Raw genomic sequence first — 20,565 nt, forward strand, 5'->3', positions numbered from 1 at the left:
CGCTGGGTCAAAAGTAATAACACAGAGCTTGATAGTATTCAACGTGCAAAAACAGTTCTTTGTTTTCGTTGTTTGTTGTAAACTGCAGGAGGTGTTTCAATCTTTGGCTAATGGTGACTGAAAGAGGTAAAACCGCTTACGTACGGTATGACCTATCCAATGACACACCTGAAATAATTGAATTAGTTTCTAACAATTTAAACTTCCGTAAACAAGGATTGCAGCCTAGCAATGGCGGTTTTACGGTAGGCGTAATGCGGGTAATTTCCTCTAATAGGAATCGGAAGCTCTTTTTTTTTTAATTTTAATTAAGTGAGAATATGTTTCTAGTCTACTTTTTTGTAAAAGTTATTTTAAGCATGAAAGAAGAGAAGAATGCCAAGTCAACAATGAATCTGGAAAACTGAAAAATTTGAAGGCATAAGGTTACCACTCCTTGCCTGAAAAACTCTCTTTTGAGGAAATAGTTGTCCTATTTGAATTAACTTTTTATATATATATATATATATATATTGACAACCTCTTGGCCCGAATACTCATTCTTACCTTCTACTTTTTAATTAGAACCAATTTTTATTCAAGTTTCAACAATTAAAAATGTTGAACATTAAAGCCAGCGGGGGAATTTGAATCTTATAGAAATTCTCATCTAACAGGTGTATTTGCTTTGAACAAGCTTTAGCGGAATGATCGTTTTATGTTGGAAATGGAGAAAAGTGTCAAGTGACGATAAAATGAAATGAAAGCCTACACAGGACCTTATCTTTAAACGTGTTTTACTTAAAACTTGAAACTGCCTCATCTAGTCTTTGAGAAAAAGGTTGGGCACCACTAACTAAAAACACTCTCGATCAAGCCACCTTTCAAAAAAAAAAAAAAAAAAAATTTGAATTTTGACATCTTGAATTCAAATTATGTTTTTCGCAATCACGAGTGTGTGTATGTATGTAGGCGTGTGTGTTTGTGTGTGGGGGTATGTGTGTTTGTGTGTGGGGGGTATGTGTGTTTGTGTGTAGGGGGTATGTGTATGTGCGTGTAGGCATGTGTGTTTGTGTCTGTGTGCTGGCATAAGTGTGTGGGTAGTTGTGTATATGAATGTGTGTGTGGGGGGGGTATGTGTATGTGTGTAGGCATATGTGTTTGTGTCTGTGTGCAGGCATGAATGTGTGGGTAGTTGTGTATGTGTGTGTAGGTGTATGTGTGTGTATGTGTTTGTGTGTGTGTATGTGTTTGTGTGTGTGTATGTGTTTGTGTGTGTATGTGTTTGTGTGTGTGTGTTTGTGTGTGTGTTTGTGTGTGTGTGCGTGCGTGCGTGTGTGTGTAGTTGTGTATGTATGCTCGTGTGTGTAGGACATGGATGCAACCTGGAGACGGCTTTCGCTCTAGGAGCAGCATCGTGAGGACCCGGTCGACGGTGATGCTTCAGAGGGTGGCGGTGGGAAAATAAAATCAAAGGAAATCAAAACAGTCAAATGAGAACAATAAGCAATCGTGATTGCTCAAAAAAGAAAGAAAGAAAGCTAAATCAAAATTGGTTCATCAGTTTAGGACCAATGACCCAGATATGCACATTAAATTTATAACACCCTTCTTTTAGCGTCTGAGGATAAAAGTAATGTTCTGATTGGTTCTTTTTACATCTACGTGAAATGCTCTGAAGCAATACGAGTTTAAAAAACTTTATTCACTTATTCAAACACGTGCTCAAACAAAAACAGCAAGTGCTGCCAAAAGTTAAATAATAAAGAATTTTCCCTGAATATGTACCCACATTGATTGATTTGGTGTAAATTCTCTAATGACTATCTTTATTTCTGGTTTATTTAGAAGAAGAAAGGTTTACAAAGCAATGAAGGACAGAAGAGGAAATTTTTCGGGAGAAAAATTCATCAATCATTTGGAAAAAAGAAAAAAAAATTAATTAATTAATAAAAAATCAGTACAGTGATTGATTTTTGACGCGATCACTATTCACTGATACTGATTGGTTGCCTGGTTAAGAATTGAGAGTTTGATGATGTTAATTCCGAACCTCTTTCCGAACTTTCAATAGCGGAAAAGGTATTTTCGCATTTTTAATCATGGATATCTCTAACAAAAAGAAGGAAAAGACTATAAATAATAATTTAGGGTGGTCCTTATTTTTCAACTTCGTTTTTTTCCCCTGCCTTCCTCTGCAGCACCGCCGTCGACCGGCCCCTCCCGGTGCTGCACCTCTAGCGAAAACCGCCTGTAGTTGCGTCACACACCTACACACATACACACACCCACACACTCATGCTGCACACAAACAAAAACACACACTCGTGATTGTGAAAAATGTAATTTGAATTCAAGATGTAAAAATTCAAATTATTATTATTATTTTCATTTTTTTACAATTCGTCTAAAACTAACACCAGGGAAAATATTGGGTCATTCCCACAATTTTAAACGGTGCCGCAAAAGCGACACAATATTTTTTTTTTTAATTCTGATTTTCTCCAAGTTTAATGGAAGAAGAAAATACGTTTTCATGTGCCAAAATAAACTAAATAATATCCACTATACATTTAAACTAATCGCATACGCGGCTTATATTTTACGGTACGGGGGTGCAGCGTTTGTGACGTTCCGCTTGCAGTTCCGTGGGGTAGGGTAGCGTGCTATGATGACTTATTTTGTCATCAAGCAGTTGTAGTACTTAATTTAATACGTAGTTACTTTTACTATTAAATATTTTTCTTCAATTTAAATAGAGTGAATAACTATTATTAAAAAAAAGAGGAATTTGGCAATTTTATTTCATTTCCTCCCCCTCTCTTTGCGGCACGCGATATTATTGAAATTTTACAACGTATTTTCTAGCAGTTCCTTACTAACATAAAAGGAAAAGAATTAGGGGTTAAGACTTATAGAAAGATAAATTAATTCTTCGCCTATATACTAAGGACCACCCTAATAACCATACTTTCAAAATGGCTGAAAACATTTGTAATTTAGTCTGGAAATAACCTCCAGATAGTTGAGAAGAAAGACTGATTTAAATGCTATCCTTAAAGGTTTTGTTAAAATGTTTAATTAGTGCTTAGCGCTTAAAGTCAACTGCCGCACCGAGGAAGATCTTAACTTTCGTTAATAAACTTGAGTATAATGATATATTCTCCTTAAAAGCTTCGTTAAAATGTTTAGTTAGTGCTTAGCGCTGAAAGTCAACTGCCGAAACGAGGAAGATCTGAACTTTCGTTAACAAACTTGAGTATAATGAAACATTCTCCTTAAAAGCACGTTAAAATGTTAAGTTAGTGCTTAGCGCTGAAAGTCAACTGCCGCACCGAGGAAGATCTGAACTTTCGTTAACAAACTTGAGTATATTGAAATATTCTCATGAAAATCTTCGTTAAAATGTTTAATTAGTGCTTAGCGATCAAAGTCAACTGCCGAAACGAGGAAGATCTGAACTTTCGTTAACAAACTTGAGTATAATGAAACATTCTCCGTAAAAGCACGTTAAAATGTTTAATTAGTGCTTAGCGCTGAAAGTCAACTGCCGCACCGAGGAAGATCTTAACTTTCGTTAACAAACTTGAGTATATTGAAATATTCTCATGAAAATCTTCGTTAAAATGTTTAATTAGTGCTTAGCGATCAAAGTCAACTCCCGAACCGAGGAAGATCTGAACTTTCGTTAAAAAACTTGAGTATAATGAAACATTCTCCTTAAAAGCACGTTAAAATGTTTAATTAGTGCTTAGCGCTGAAAGTCAACTGCCGCACCGAGGAAGATCTTAACTTTCGTTAACAAACTTGAGTATATTGAAATATTCTCATGAAAAGCTATTCTCATGAAAGAATGCGTAATTAGTGCTTCAACTGCCGCACAGAGGAATAGCTTAACTTTCGATAACAAACTTGAGTTTTATCAGCCGGAAAATCTGAATAACAAAGAATACACTTTAGCCGTTTGTTTCACTGGTTTTGTGTTCAATAAAATCTCGCACTGCCCATCGAATGCAATATTAAAATCAAGTTAAAATTCAATTGTTGAGAAACAAATTGAGAAAACAAATTATGGTGAAAGCACATGTTGTATACGGTATACATTACAGCGAATTCCCGATTAATCCGCGGAATAAGGTGGCACGGTAACTGCAGATAAGCGAAAACCGTGGATAATCCAAACAATAGATAAGAAACGATACTAGAGTACATAATAGCTACAAACTATGAATAACACTCACACATACATTTAAATTATAGCTAAAACCGATAACATTGAATGTAAAAATTATATGTAAAAGCTAAAAACGAAGAGTAGCCACAATCATAAGTTTAAAAACATTTAATGACTTTAATATTAGTACATATCTTAATTTTTTACAAAAAAGTCGGTTAGTTGTAGATCATCACCGTTAAAAGAAATGCGAAAAGACCCTCCGATAATTGAGAGTTTACTGTTGTTATGTACTGTTGTAACCACACTGTACATATACAGAATCCGAAGATTCTCAGGCACTAGGTCGCCTTCTCACCGACTAGTTTTTTTTTTTTTTTTTTCATACCAGCAAAAAAAAAAAAAAAAAAACCATTGCCAGTATAACTTCTAATCTAACGTATTAGTAAAATTCCAAGTAATGGGATATTTGACAAGTAGATCAACACTGACATGAATAAACATTCATGTTTTTCAACAAGCAATATTTTCTACTCTTCTTTTAAACAGTATATGAAAAATATACGACGGCTGAGGAACTGATATATAAAAAAATAAATAAATAAAAAGTTTGCATTTTGTATTTTAATTCCGAATTAAAGAATCTGGTCATTTAATCACCAATTAAGTCCAAAAAACTATGGGTTTATAGGAAAACAGAACGGTGGCTTTCTGTATACAGCTGGTATATCTATATCCTTTCAAGCATTTAACGCTAAAAAAAGAAAATTTCCATGAAGTGTTATTGTTTTCTTTCATTACTTGAGATTTCAGATATAATCATCAGTCTGATTTTTTTTTAATTAAAAAGTTTAGTTGTTAGCTTAAAATTATGGACAAGTCAAATCTTACTACCTTTCCTATAAAACAATTTAGTATATTCACACTACCTTCTCCTGCATAAGATTTATTGAAAAATTCTTGCAGACGAATATTATTCGTCCCCCATGTATCAGCTTTGTATTGCATCTTACTTATTCAACTCCAATGTAATGCACTTTCCCAGAATAAACCTGGGCAATTCTACAGATTTAACTAACTGACATTTTTAGAGCAAAACGGTGTGTATTTTGCAACATTGAACGCAAAATATACGTTGTACAGACAATCTTTTTCCCTGGATTATTTTACATTTTAAGCTGAACATTAATGGTATAATTGAATTTTTGATGATTTTTAAAAAGTTATCAAAAGTATGGTAACTGACTGACATGCTACGGTTTAAAATGTCAGTCGATACCGCGTATCTAACAAATTTTCAAAAATCAACCGGGATGTATTTGAGAATTAAATTAAACCATTAAATTCAACTTAAATAACATATTTTTAAAAAAAAACTAAGCACATCTCATAATGCAGTCAAAAGGACAAAATAACTTTTCTGGGTCAGAAAGGACAATTTAAGACTTCGTGTAGTTTTGGAAAATTCTAAGAAAATGACACCACAAACGAAGAAAAGTGCGGCTCAAGTCATGAAGAGAATTTCTTATCATTATCTAGCTTTCGATCACAACTTTGAGTGTTGAAACATGCATATTTTTCTTATTGGGAAAGTTTGGTTTGAAATGAACTGCACTTTTCTTCGCTTGTGGTGTCATTTTCTTGAAATTTTCGAAAACTACAGGAATTTTTAAATTGTCTTTTCTGACCCAGAAAAGTTATTTTGTCCTTTTGACTGCATTATAAAAAGTGCTTAGTTGAAAAAAAATCTGTTATTTTATTCTTTTTAGTGTAAATGTATTTCAGAAATAGAGTAATTTTACCTTCACGAAACTTCACCTTATTTTTTCATATAAATGCTCGGTACTAAAAAGAAAAAAACCTATGTACGTGTCTAAAACTTTAAGTAGTTGGCACTAACATTTAATCCTTGTTCCTCCCTAGAAGTTATGCTTGCTAATTTCATGCTTGCTTCAGAGGAGCCTTGATTCAAAATTTTCATTATGATTGCTTTTAACGTTACTGTTGCAAGGCAACGAAATTTGTAACAATGGGTTTTATATTTAAACAGTTAATAAGGAAATTACACGAAATTTGCTGTTTTCCACCCTAACTAAAATAATAATTTTATTTTAGAATTCAGCGCTAAGTTGTACCTTAAGATTAAGCAAATCATTTAGTAAAATCCCGAAGTCTCTAAGTGGTCTAGTTGCAGTGATATAAGCAAACCTCATATTTCTTCGGGACACTCAGACCAAGTATAACAAAAATGCTTAAAAATACAATAACCCAGCAAAAAAGATCGTTTGCACAACGGATACAGTTGAACTCGATTAATACAAAATGTCAAAAATAAACGAAATTGTTCGTATTAGCCGTTATTCGTAACAACCGTAAATAAGTGATACTGTGAAAAAACGAAGAAAGGCTTACCTACATTCAAAAACCATTACTACTAATTCACACATTGTAATCTATTAGTACATTCAGAGCATTAATCACTCATTTCTTTTAAATGAATGTTTTTGGGAAATATTAAAAAATAAAAATGACAATCGACAACCGCGGAATATGTTGTCCACAGGTAAACAAATGTACGGGCATTATTTTCTGCATAAAATATTTAATATTTTCTTCTCATTACACACTGGGACTTCTACTACCTAACAAAATGATGAATGATTTCTGAAAAAGAAAATTACAATATTCAATCCCGAACATTTTAAGTAAAGAGGTCAGAAATTTTTGTTCGTCTTAGTCGAGACTTTCAATTTAATTTTCGTATTATCCGTGAAATTTTTAATGTAATTAGATAGCAAACCGAACTTAACGAACAAAATGTTCGCATTAGCCGTGATTTCGTATTAAACGTGATCGTATTAAGAGGGTTCAACTGTATTTTGAGTTGAACATTACAAAGTACTTACTGCTTTGCTCTGAAAATGTCAGTGAATTACCCGTGGAATTGCCCACCACTGTGTTATGCAAATACTAAGCTGGACAATGCCTTCGCTTTCTGTCAAAATCATAAAATGAGATAAAATACTCCAACCTCCAACAAAATATAAAAATATATGGCATGTCTGCTTTAGCACGTTTTCCTGCTATCGGAATCCCTGTACATTTGGTTCTTTTGCGGCGATAGTCTTTCGGCAGTGAAAAAATCTCCCAGGCTAATCCTTTTTGAGAATTCATTGCACACCGCAGAACTGTGATCGGTTACAGAAATTTACATCATCCTAATCAGAACTCAAGAACAGATCGCTACGCCAACATTAAAAGTTCATCGTTTACAAGACTTACACTATCGTTTTATGTGATCAAAGCTATTCGCAACTCCAGAGCTCGAATACGCTACCTTGCGGTGATTAACAATACTAAAGGAAAAAGGTAAAACATTCCGTTCCACGTGTTTTCTTTGGGAAAAATTACAGGCTTCAGACAGTTTGTGGTGTATTGTAATTTCAGAGGAATAGAAAAGAAAGTTTCCCACAAACACGATGAAAAATTACTGTCATTCATTAAGCTTCAAAGCAAGTTATAAGTTACGGCATCGATTTGTTTTACCTTTTTCATCCGCCATTTGTCAGTGGCTGCAGCGCCCCCTATAGTTTATTGGAGTTACGAATTGTAAACCGCCGAATTTTTATTGTGATAAAGATTTTAGGCATTTTTTTCGGCGGGGAGGGAAAATTGTAAAACTGCGTATTTAAATGATGTTTTACCAAACATTTTTGTTACTTATTGTATTCTTTCATGCATTTAAAAAGAAAACTAACAGTCGAACTGTATTTTAAGGTTTAGAAAACTTCTAACTATGATTACACTTTTATTAGATACTAGTGGTACCCGCACGACTTTGCCCGTAATAGAAAATTAAAAGGTCTTTTGGCTCGCCAGTATATTTACAAGTAATGTATGGTGAATTTCCTCGCCAATTGGCTTGTGCCCATGTTACGGTTCCACGTTATGACAATTTCGTAATTTACTCGTCCATCTTATGATAATTTTGTTCTTAAAATTGGAATAGAAAAAGAACCACATCGAATTTCCGAAAAATCACTTCGAGGTGCACACCCCCATGCTACAAACTAATTTTGTGTCAAATTACATGAAAATCGGCCGAACGGTTTAGGCGTTGTGCGCGTCACTGAGATCCTGACAGACAGAGATCCGGACAGGGAGAGATCCTGACAGAAAGAGAGAGAGAGAGAGAAATCCGGACAGAGAGACTTTCAGCTTTATTATTAGTAAAAATTTTCAACATATACGAACGGTTTAGTCCTATATATAACACTATGTTTTATCTGAAAGTTAAGCTTGCGTTTTTAATTTATTCAAACATTTTAAGAAAGAATTTGCGATTGGTATGTACATCCTCATTGTATATATGATAGCGAATTCACTGATCGAGTAACGCTCCTGAAGTCACCAACCAAAGAAGAGGGGAGGGAAAATGTGGGGGTACTTGTAGCATAGTGTAGCGTAAGTATATGGACAAAGCGCAAAAATTGTCTTGGGGTAAAAAAAAGCTGGAAAACTAGTTAAAATTCAGCGTTTTTCTGAAGAAAAGACGAAAAAAAGCCAAGAATGGTGAAGTTTCAGATTTTTTAGTTTCCATTGATTACCAACAGTTACGGCAAAGTTACTTCTCGAGTGATAAAAATCTATTTTTCGTTTGTTCGTTTTTAATTAGTGCATTTTTTTCTTGCATTTTACTTTATTGTATTTCATTTTGTTACGCAAAACTGCTGTAGACTCTCAAGTAGTTTAAATCCCTTTTTACTGAATTCCAGCTTAATCAAGACATTTCTTCGAACTTTATGTTGCCTGTTTTTTCTATTTCTGTGTACAGAGTAAGAAATATTAAACTTTTTCGTAAGATAATGAAAATACTGTACATCCTATTCCGTTTTCTGTCCGACCGTTTGAGAAACCTGTTGATTTCTAAAAAATATACCTTGTTTATTCGACATTTGTGACGTGTTGGTTTGCAGAAAATAATTCACCTGAAAGCCTTTTAACTAGAGTAGTTTCCTCTGTACAATCTACAAATTATTGAGAAAATCAAACGTGACAGGACTAAGTCAAGATAATTTGAGTTATTTATTGACCAGTTAAAGAAAAAAGTTAAATATATTTATTTAAAATCTTTGAAGTATTTTTTCAATGCCGTCAAGAGTTAAAAAATGAATTTTGAACTTTAATAGTATTTCTTATGTCCATTGTCTGTGGTAAAGAACAAATAAAAAATAAATTGTAATTGTAAAAGTATTTACATTAATCAATTTTTTAAAAAACTTCTCAGAAAAATTAAAAAAAAACCCAAAAAATGGGCTAAATAATGGATTTTTTTAAATGTGTTTTTAAAAAAAAAACCCATTGGGTGCAACCCAATCGGGTCCAATCCGGCACAACCCTGCTTTATTTTGATGAGGCTGAACTGGATCCGGTCACTTAACTGTTTACTATTAAGTCTGTCATTTTAGGAAAATGAAGAAACGAAAAAGTAGTCAACAGTGAACGCTATTTACTGAAGTTTAGGGTTTATCCACTGGAGATAGGGTTCAAATTTCACCTATCAAAATACTCTAAACAGGAAATCACTTCGTTCAAATGTAGAAGCAATTTTCACCCGTCATACCTTGACGGGCGGTATGACGGGCGGTTTTCTAGTTGTATAATATTCAGTTCATGAAACTTGCTTGTAGCGAATTTGTTTAAATTAAATACTTAAAAAAAAATTAGTTGAGCTGAATATCGACTATTGATTATCAGAAAAATTAGCTTGGATATTTTACTTATTCATTTCCTTGCAAAAAATATTACCACTTGAACAGCATAATATGCGTCCGTGATACTTCGATTATTTGAAACTCCGTTGCTTTGAGAATCTAACTTAGGTAATTTGTTTTAGTCAAAAATAAATATAAATTGCACATTAAAATACGAATCTGAAATTCATTTTCAACATTTTAATAAATTTAATGTTTGAGATAAAACTGGAGATCAAGTGTCATGTTGCAATTTTTCTATAAGAAGTCGTAGTAAAAAAATTAAAAGGGGGATGAGGAATGCATTGTTTATTGCGTCATATTTATGATATTGTTTACATTAAAGTTGGGTGTAGACATTTATTAACTCTTACATTTAATTTTCTCATTGCGAATGAAAGTACATTTTTTTTTAATTGGAATATGTTTTCAAACTTTCCTGTGAACATTAAACACATTTCAAAGCATTTTCAAAGCTTCAGAAAAAAAAACAGCGATCAGTATACAGAAGACCAAATTCAAGTGAGAAATAAGTTGTTTAAATTGGAGGTAATAATTTTATGGCCTTGCGAAACTCACAGAAGTAAAAATTATGCAAGAAACCAACTGAATTAAAATGAGCTCTTCATGGAGTTTAGTCAATGAAAAAGCCAATGAATTAATGTTGCAGAATCGCAACCACGAGCTGTCAGGAGTGAGCCATAAATGTAATTGCTACTTTTGATTATCGTCTGCCTTAAAAAGTGCGGACACAGCTAACCACCCGTCTGTGTTAACATATCACTACAAAGTTCCTGCCTTAAATCGAATGAGAAAAAAAAAGAAAAAGAAGACCGACAGGAGAAACGTGACTAATTGTCCGCATTTCCGAGAAATAAAACACTCGAGCATCCCATTATAAATACTCTATTCATCACTCTGATTGGATGAAATAAAGTAATAAATTTTATGTCCTGCCAAATGGCAACACATAACAACGAACCATTTGGAGAGTCTCGATTGTAGCCACTACCCAGAACCGGTCGACGAAGAAATAAATCGGTAAATCAAAACTGGTGGTGAGGAGAGGAAGAAGAAGGGGGGGGGGGGGGTGCACGGAACGTGCGTAGGGTGTTCTTTTCTCACCAACTTGGACCATCCACAATTCCGGGAGCTGAAGATGGAAAGAAGAAAAAAAATTATATAAAGAGCTCGTAGCTCTATTCGCGTACATTTCTAAAAAGAATAGGGGTTGAATATCTCTTGGCTTCCGAAAGTTTCTCGGTGATAATTGGCTCGTTAGGCACTAGGGGTCACGTGACATCTCGGCCAATTACCGGCCGATTAGGGGGTGCCTGGCAGCGATCTCCGTCTGGTGGCATCATTATGTGCCGCTCCTTATTACTAAGATCTCCATTCGAGCCCCCCCCCCCCCCCCAACCTTCCTTCCATTTTTTTCGAGCTGCGGGGTATCAGCTTTTTTTTTTTTTTTTTTTTGAAGAATGAATATCACAGCTGATTACGATTCCTCTCTCTGGAAAAATAAAAAAGCTGATTTTTGCGACATGCCATGATTTTTCACTTTTTCCAGTCCCCGCTCGTGGGGATATCAGATAGAATTCTGCCAGATTGGATATCATTTTCCAGCGCTGGAAGAAATTGATTTCATGACATTGAATAATAAAAAGAAAAAAAAAATCTTAGCAATGCATTATTAACACAGAAAGATTGCCGAAAGATGATTTTTGCAAATAAAGCACAATTTGGAAATTCGATTTTATGAATATTCAGTTACACGATAGTAATTTAATGTATCGATACTAATTTTAGTATGGGGGATGTGGGACAAAGCGAAATAGCGGGGCAAAGTGAAATGGTGAAATATTTACTCTGCGTTGAGCGGCACCTATCTGGTAATATTTGAACAATGTGGTTGCACATGTAGTCTATTCCAGACAGGAAAAAATACCGCTGTAAAATTTATTACTTTATTTCATCCAATCAGAGTGATGAATAGAGTATTTTTAATGGGATACTCGAGTGTTTTATTTCTCGGAAATGCGGACAATTAGTCACGTTTCTCCTGTGGGTCTTCTTTTTCTTTTTTTTCGTTCGATTTAGGGCAGGAACTTTGTAGTGACATGTTAACACAGACGGGTGGTTAGCTGTGTCCGCACTTTTTAAAGCAGACGATAATCAAAAGTAGCAATTACATTTATGGCTCACTCTTGACAGCTCGTGGTTGCGATTCTGCAACATTAATTCATTGGCTTTTTCATTGACTAAACTCCGGGAAGAGCTCATTTCAATTCAGTTGGTTTCTTGCATAATTTTTACTTCTGCGAGTTTCGCAAGGCCATAAAACTATTACCTCTAATTTAAACAACTTATTTCTCACTTGAATTGAGTCTTCTTTATACTGGTCGCTGTTTTTTTTTTTTTTTTTTTTTTTCTCTGTTGCTTTGAAAGTAAATGCTTTAGGGGACACAGGAATGTTTTAAAACCTTTTCCAATAATAAAAAAAAGTACATTAATTCGCAAAGAGAAATTAAATGCATGAGCTAATAAATCAAATGTATAAGTCTAAATTTCATATAAACAAGCATTAAAGCACATGATAATACAGGCAATTTTCAAAAAATGATACTCTTATTGTAATAATATTGCTGAAAATCAAAAATATTATTTTTTTTTATTATAAAATAATAAAGTTTTTATTATTAACATTTTAGGTATTAATTGAGACCTTCTAATATGCAGTACAATATTTAGTTAGCTAATAGCAAGCTTATTTGTGTTTTAAATATTTTTCTCAAGTAGTCGAGTACATGCGGGGCAAAGTGTTCGTTTACTCACTCAATCATTTACTAAAACATTTACGTATTCATGTATTAATTGATTTATTTACATTTCTTCCTTTAGTAATTTACTTATTTATTCATTCATTCTCTTATTTTCTTATTCATTCACTCTATTATTCAATCATTTATTTTTTCTTCATACATAAATTAATTTAACTCTTCGTTTATTGTTCCATTTTCTATTCATTTATTCATTCAAAACATTATTTACTGATTCATTTTATCAAAAACACTTTTTACTGTCAAATAAAAAATATTACATTATAAAAATATTTCATTTTTCACTTTTCCGCATGAAAAAAAAAGTGAAAAGTTTCCACTATTTATTTAAGGATCAATATTATTACCAAAAATAAAAAATAATGTTTCAACGAAAGTTTTACTATAAAATACAATGATTTTTCTTTTTGTACTTTAATGTTCAAAACAAATTTCCAATTTGTTCATCTTGAAAAAACTCAGTCATCTTAGGCATCTCACTTTGCCCCACATTCCCCTACTTTTAATAATACCGAAGAAAATTCGTCAATACTTTCGTTATGTACCATGATTAATATTTATTGACATTACTCTTCACTTATTAATATTTAATTCATTTAAAGTTGTAATACGTAAAAATAGGTTTTATTGAGCGGCGAATATATATATTTTTAACTTATCAATACAAACTATCATTAGCAAAGAATAATACTTAATCATACATCTGGATTTCTTTTCAACGCGTTAAAATACTCCTAGACATTTTTTCTGGAGGAACATCATTTTGGAGGAATGAAGTGTATTCGAAAACTGGAACTAAAAACCATAAAAGTGATTAATTCCGTTTAAAAAAAAAAAAAAAAAAAAAAAAAAACGAACTTTCTGAGAATGAAATAAAAGATAGCAAGGAAATGAGATGTGTATGTTTCTTTGAATTTTTTACAATTAGAATGATTGACATTTTGTTTATTCAAAATGCAGCAATCAAACATTAAAAAATACTTCAGTGAAACATCCATTTTTAACAATTAGAATGTTCGACATATTGTTTACTCAAAATGTATCAATCAAACATTCAAAAATACCTAAATGAACTATTTTTTAACAGTTTAATACTCGACATTTTGTTAATTCAAAATGCAAAAATCAATCGTTCAAAAATACTTAAATAAAATATCCATTTTTAAAAATTTGAATGTTCGACATTCTGTTTATTCAAAATGCATCAACCAAACGCTCAAAAATATTTTGAAAATATCCATTTTTAACAATTTGAGTGTTCAACGTTTTATTCAAAATGCATCAATTAAACATTCAAAAACATTTAAATGAAAATATTAATTTTTAACAATTACAATGTTCGACATTTTGTTTATTGAAAATGTATCAACCAAACATTCAAAAATATTTAAAAGAAAATATTCAAACGTAATGCTTTAAAAACTCCATTTGCTTTTTTGTTTCTTTTTTCTTTTTTTTCATTTTCTACAATTCTAAATTTTTATTGAATAAACAGAAATACAAAGCTTGGAAATATGCTCGGCTCACTTTTCTAGTATTGTTTACGGTTCTTTCATGCGTGAAATACGTTTGTAGGAATTTGAAACTATATTGGTTTTATCACACGAAGATTCTTTTGAATAACGCTGTAAATACTCACTGGTGCATTATTACGACTTATTTATTAACAGAATATTAGCAGGAATTGATAACGCCTAATACAAGAGTTGAATAACATTGCTTTTTGCCTATCTCATTTATCAACAGAATATTAGCTGGAATTGATAACGTCTAATACAAGAGTTGAATAAAATTGCTTTTCGACTACTGATCCTACTAATCATAGTCTAAAAGGAGGAGTAACAGCAATTGTTGTAAAAACAAAACAGTCTAAATTAGTTAGTATTTCCTTTAAAGGGAGTGCTGAAGTTTTTGCACTTTGTACCAAAGGGTCTTTGTACAGTAAAACCTGTAAAGTTGACCACCCTTGTAAGTTGACCACCTGTCTATGTTGACCGCTTTTGTCAGGAACGGAATTAGCCCTATCTCATATAATGAAGGAAAACCTCTGTATTTTGACCACCTATCTTGACCACCTGTCTATCTTGACCACTAATGTACGCCAAATTTGGTCTGGAGTATTGTAAAAAACCCTTTGTAAGTTGACCACTTGGTTTATTTTTTTAAACTTTCTTCAGCATATTATTTTATTTTATTATTTATTTATTTATTATATATAATAATAATATATTTTTTTTTTGATAGCTTTCAAAGAATGTTTTTGATGACATACTAGCATTTTACTAACTAAACAGCAGCATAAAGCTTATGCTGCTCTTTATTCTCCAAACTTGTTTTTCATTTGTTGTTCTATTTGAGATAGCTTTTTGTACTTAGTTCAATAAAAATAGGGTGTCAGTAGAAAAGTTCAAAGTCTTTTCTTTCAGTTGCAATATGTTGTGGCAACACAGGAATTCTGCTAAAAAGAGCAGGTCCGGATCTATACATTTTGAGTCCCCTGCAACAAAATATGTAGGGCCTCTCCCCAGTGGCCAGCAATGTCTATTTGTGAAGCAAATAAACCTTAGTGCTAGTTTTTTTTTTTCAATTTTTTCAATATCTAGGGCCGTTAGCTCCTTTAAGGACGCTGGCCCCTCGCACTGCGGGTACGCAGAACTGGGCCTGCTAATGAATAATGAGTAAAGTTACATGTTTCTGGTGCAAGGGATTAAGAGATAGGACATTTTAATTTTGCCTTTATGAACTGGGAGAGTCGAGCTTGTTGCTTTTTGTGCTATAAGTTTTACATAAAAAGGCTTCAGAAAGAAAGTTAGTGGAACATGAGATTAATAAAAAGCATGAAATATTAAAAGTAATTGAAAAGGAAGAAAGACAAAGAAAATTAGCTGACACACATGGAATTTCTAAAACTACAGTGTCTAATATAGTTCAAAACAAGGGGAAAATAACAAAAGTATTTGAATAGTATTTTTAATTATTGTTTCACTTTCAATAATGTTAAACAATGAAAGTGGAGTTGAACAGAAAGAGTAAGGGTGAATTCCTCTAAGAAAATGAATACATGGTGCAAGAAATGACAAAAAAAAATTACCACCCTTTATAAGTTGACCACCTGTTTAAGTTGACCGCCAAAGTACTGCACCGCGAGTGGTCAACTTACACAGGTTTCACTGTACTACTGATCTCTGATTTGAAAGTTTTGGAAATTTTCCTACACCGCAATGGGCACAGTAGGAAATGGACCCCATGTGCCTGTTGTTTCACTGAGCTTAGTAGCATTCGTACTAGTATGTCATCGCAATATTCTACCCACGCAATGTCATAAATTGTAGAAATTTCGTAATTCTGTGAGAGGAAAATGTTTTAAAAAATTTAAAAAAAAAACATTTAGAAATTCAATTTATCTGGTTTTTCTGCACAACTTTTATTAAAACTATTTATTTTGCATCCCACTTTTCACTACCTCGTAGTTACCCCAAATAGCAGAATAATATGAACCAGGTTCATGCTCAATTGTAGAGCTTGAATGCGCCATCTTGAGGTGATTAAATCTAATTAGATAAAAACGTAAAACATTTCAATTTTGTTTGCACAAGGCCGAGTCTCATTGGACATATCTTATCATACGTAAGTGGATAAGCCTTGGTTTTACTTCTTTCAATAGCCATTAGCCAAAGACTGCTTCGCCAGCCATATAGTTTATTTCAATTGCTAATAGTCAATATTAAATGGCTTTTCTTATTTCGTAGTTTTCGGTAACTATACAATACCTTAAGAGTTTCTCTAGTCTTACACCAACAGATGCAGTGACTCTCTATTATTATATGCGTGAGGCAGTTAAAAATACAAAAAATTGAAGATCAAAGTTTGGCCGAAGGGCTGCAATCTATTTTTGATCTTTTTGCACTTTAGTTTTGATGGTATTTGTAAGTGTATGTTAGTTCGTAAGTTCTTCATGCTTTCAATTTATTTGTTTCTTTATTTTTCTCCTTCAATGTTCAATTTTTTTATATTTAGTTGTTTTCGTTTTTTTTTTTAAGGGAATGTAGTTTAAAAAAAGAAAAAGCTTTATTTCGTTTTAACACTTTAAACAAATTTTCTCTTTTTCTGAAATTTTACTTTTAATGTTATTTGTATGTGGACGTCATCTCATGTCTTTATGTTTTCATCATATTTGTTAATTTTTCTCCCACTTCAAGTCTTTATAATTAGTTGTTTTCTTTTTTATTTAAAAAGGGAATATTGTCTAAAAAAGGACAAAGCTTTATTTTGTTTTAACATCGTAATTTTTTTTCTCTCTCTCTCAGAAATTTTACTTTTAGTGGTATTTGTATGAGGACGCTAGATTATGTCTTTCTGCTTTCATAACTTTTTCCCCCTTTCATTTTTTTTTTTTGCTTAAATATTTTCTTTTTTATTTTAAACTGAATGTAGCCTAAAAAGGGACAACAAAGCTTTACTTCGTTTTAACACCGCAAACAAATTTTCTCCCTTTCAGAAATTTTTTCAACTTAGCGTTCTACTTGTAAACGACATTGTTAATGGTTCGCCTCTAAATCCACCACGAAAAAGAGTCGCTTTTGTACTTTACGTTTCCTCACAAAAATAGCAATTCTACTTGAAATAAAAAAAAGAACTCCAAATACCTGCTGACAAGCTCCTTATGGCCGAGTTGCTTATTCCATTATTTAGAGAATAGCACTTCTCAGAGCGAGGCAGAAGACAATCCTAGTTTAAACTTTGCCCAACGAGAGACCAACCTATTTGTTTCGGTGCTTGTGTTCTATATAAACAAAAGGCGGAGATGAAATGAAAATAAATGGAACTGCTCCAGAGGTGATTTGTACTCTGTCCGGGAAGGTTCTTTCCCTTTCGCATTCCAAACATCCTTTGAGGTGTAAATAGGAAACTGGAAAAGTTTTTAGAGAACGCTTGCTGAATAATCTCGCACATTGTTGAATACTTCAACGAGCTCATTTTCTTTTATACCCGAAATGAGGTTGTGTAGCAAAAAAAGAAAAAAAAAAGTAAACAAACGTGCCGTCTCAAATAACTAAAATCTCATTTGGAGAAAATTAAATTCTTTTTTTGGGAGCTGCGTCAGGAGTTTAGTCTTAGCGAGTCATCCTCATTTTACTTTATTAACCGCCCACAATGCCCATTGTAGAATAATAAAGAAGAAGAATAAAATAATAAAGAAAGAAAACCCTTAAACCATATAAACAAGACTGGAGGTAAAGTAATATCAGTAAAAGTAAAGTAGTCCACAAAGAAATACGATGGTTATCTACATACATTAAAAATATGATTGTGTTCTTGAAAATTACTTTTATTTCTTTATGCCTGGTGGCAACGTTCAGTTTGTTTTCAAGCTAAAATAGGACTACTTGACCAGTTTATCGAGTACTATTATTTTCATTACTTTTCATCAAAATGTATGTAAGAAGCAGCTTACCGCGTCGCATTTACATTATCATAATCATATTTCCAAAGGGTGTGTTTTGTGAGTATGCCATAACTTCTTTTTTACTTTATCACATTTTTACTTCCTTTTACAAAAAAGGAAGTATTGTATTCGCGAAAAAAATTTCACTCAAAAATCGGCCTTAATTTCTATTTTGCTCACCCCCGAATGAATGTTGGGTTTTTTCTTTTTTTCGACTCGACCACACGTGGATATATGCCTAAGAACGTACAGACACCCGAAATATCTATTTTGACGATCCCCGAGTTAATTACAACGAGTTTTCTCGTGAGGTCTGTATGTACGTTTGTATGTGCGTATGTATCTCGCATAACTCAAAAACGGTATGTCCTAGAAAGTTTAAATTTGGTACGTGGACTCCTAGTGGGGTCTAGTTGTGCACCTCCCTTTTGGTTGCATTCGGAAGTTTCTAAGTGGACTTTTGCCTCTTTTTGGAGGGAAATCACTGTTAATTTCGATGTAAACTCAAGTGGTGTTATAATTTGGCTGACACTTGGCGATATATCGCCAATCTTTTGGTCGCCAAGTTTTGTCGCCAACTTGGCGACAAATTTGGCGATTTTTTTTTAAAAATCTGGTATCGATTTGGTCACTGTTGGTGATATTTAGAGAGTAAACTATTGAATCACATTAAAATTGCCAATCATGGGGAAATGACATTAAATTAGAGTAAAAGGAAGTCATGTGATGCACACATCAGCTCGTTTAGTAAGACATCATTTTAAACACTTTTTCCCCGCTATCGGCGAAAAATAAACAAACAATTCACATTTCGCTGTTTTCCGACAAATTATACTTAACAATAGATTTCTGGTAATTCGTTTTGTTTAATTGCAAGCTTCCACATGCATTGTTAAAAAGAAAACTTGTGCTGCTATGCATGGAGGAGCAAAAGCGGTGAAAGTTATTTCCCCGCAGGAAAGTCTGCCTTTTATCTTTAAAGAACGGATGTAAGTATGTGAATACGTACCTCAATTATTAAAACGCTCATTGTACTTTTTTGAATGTGTTTGTAACGTTTCAAAAAATAAACTACCTCTGGTTTAAACGAACATTCATTCCATACTTTTTACCACTTTACATCCAGATGTCACACTTACTCCAAGTACACTGGGTACTAGGAGTAGTGTGCTTGAAGTTTGATTAAGAGCGAACTCTTTATAAGGAACAGCTAGTTTCTTATAATCCACAAAGGGTAGTAGATAATGCGAATGAACTTTAAATAAAATGTTTGGAAGGATGTTAGTTCACACAGGGAAAGGAGCTTAGATGCGCCAATCAACGCTTAGGAGATGTTTCTATAATTGATCAATCGGTTCAGCCGCCAAACTTTGGCTATAATCTGCCCATTACGTCATTGAATTTTTAAAGACTTTATTGCTAAGAGCCCAGTTTTATTGAGCAATCACGATTGCTTATTGTTCTCACTTGACTGTTTTGATGTCCTATCATTTTATTTTCCCACCGCCACCCTCCGCACCATCAACGTCGACCAGCCCCTCACGATACTGCTCCTATAGCGAAAACCGTCTCCGGGTTGCATCCATGTCCTACACACACGCGCATACATACACCTACACACACACATACACACACGCCTACATACAGACACCTACACATACACACACACAAAAACATACACACAACTACCCACACATTCATGCCTGCACACAGACACAAACACATATGCCTACACACACATACACACATTCATACACACAACTACCCACAAACTTATGCCAGCACACAGACACAAACACACATACACATACCCCCTGCACACAAACACACATACCCCCACACACACGCAAACACATGCCTACACACACACACACTCGTGATTGCGAAAAACATAATTTGAATTCAAGATGTCAAAATTCAAATTAATTTTTTTTATTTTTTTTTTCATTGATGTGAATCATTTATTTGGTACTTATCGGTGATAGGTACTTTTTCTCACTTACGTACGTTGGCGAAATCGAGCAATAAATGGAAAATCGGCAGTAATAGTTATAAAATCTTTAAAATCTTTTTGAATATAGTTATGAAGATATTACTGACGTGTTAGTTTTGTCACGCATGGCTTGGAAAAATAAAATGAACTCAAATGAAAAATGTAGAAAATGTTTCTATGGCTATAATGTTTCTATGACTATAAATTTTTCAATCCTCACAAAACTTTGTCATAACTTGTTAAAGCTGATCTTAATTCCGAAGAGTTGGCACTTGAGCGCAAGAGTCTTGCGCGGGTTCAGCTAATATTATTTTAAGTTTTATAACTATAAGAAAACTAATCTAGTAAATGGGAATGGACATTTAATCGCAGCTTCATTA

General features: G+C 33.2%; 1 protein-coding gene across 1 annotated transcript in view; it reads right to left on the minus strand.

Annotated features, from left to right (window-relative positions):
- The window catches only part of LOC129226267 (protein O-mannosyl-transferase TMTC2-like), a 103,241-nt gene that overhangs the window by 55,591 nt on the left and 27,085 nt on the right, over positions 1 to 20,565 (minus strand). The gene's annotated exons all lie outside the window — the stretch shown is intronic.

This window comes from Uloborus diversus, chromosome 7 (assembly GCF_026930045.1).
Source record: "Uloborus diversus isolate 005 chromosome 7, Udiv.v.3.1, whole genome shotgun sequence".
In the NCBI taxonomy this organism is placed as follows: domain Eukaryota; kingdom Metazoa; phylum Arthropoda; class Arachnida; order Araneae; family Uloboridae; genus Uloborus; species Uloborus diversus.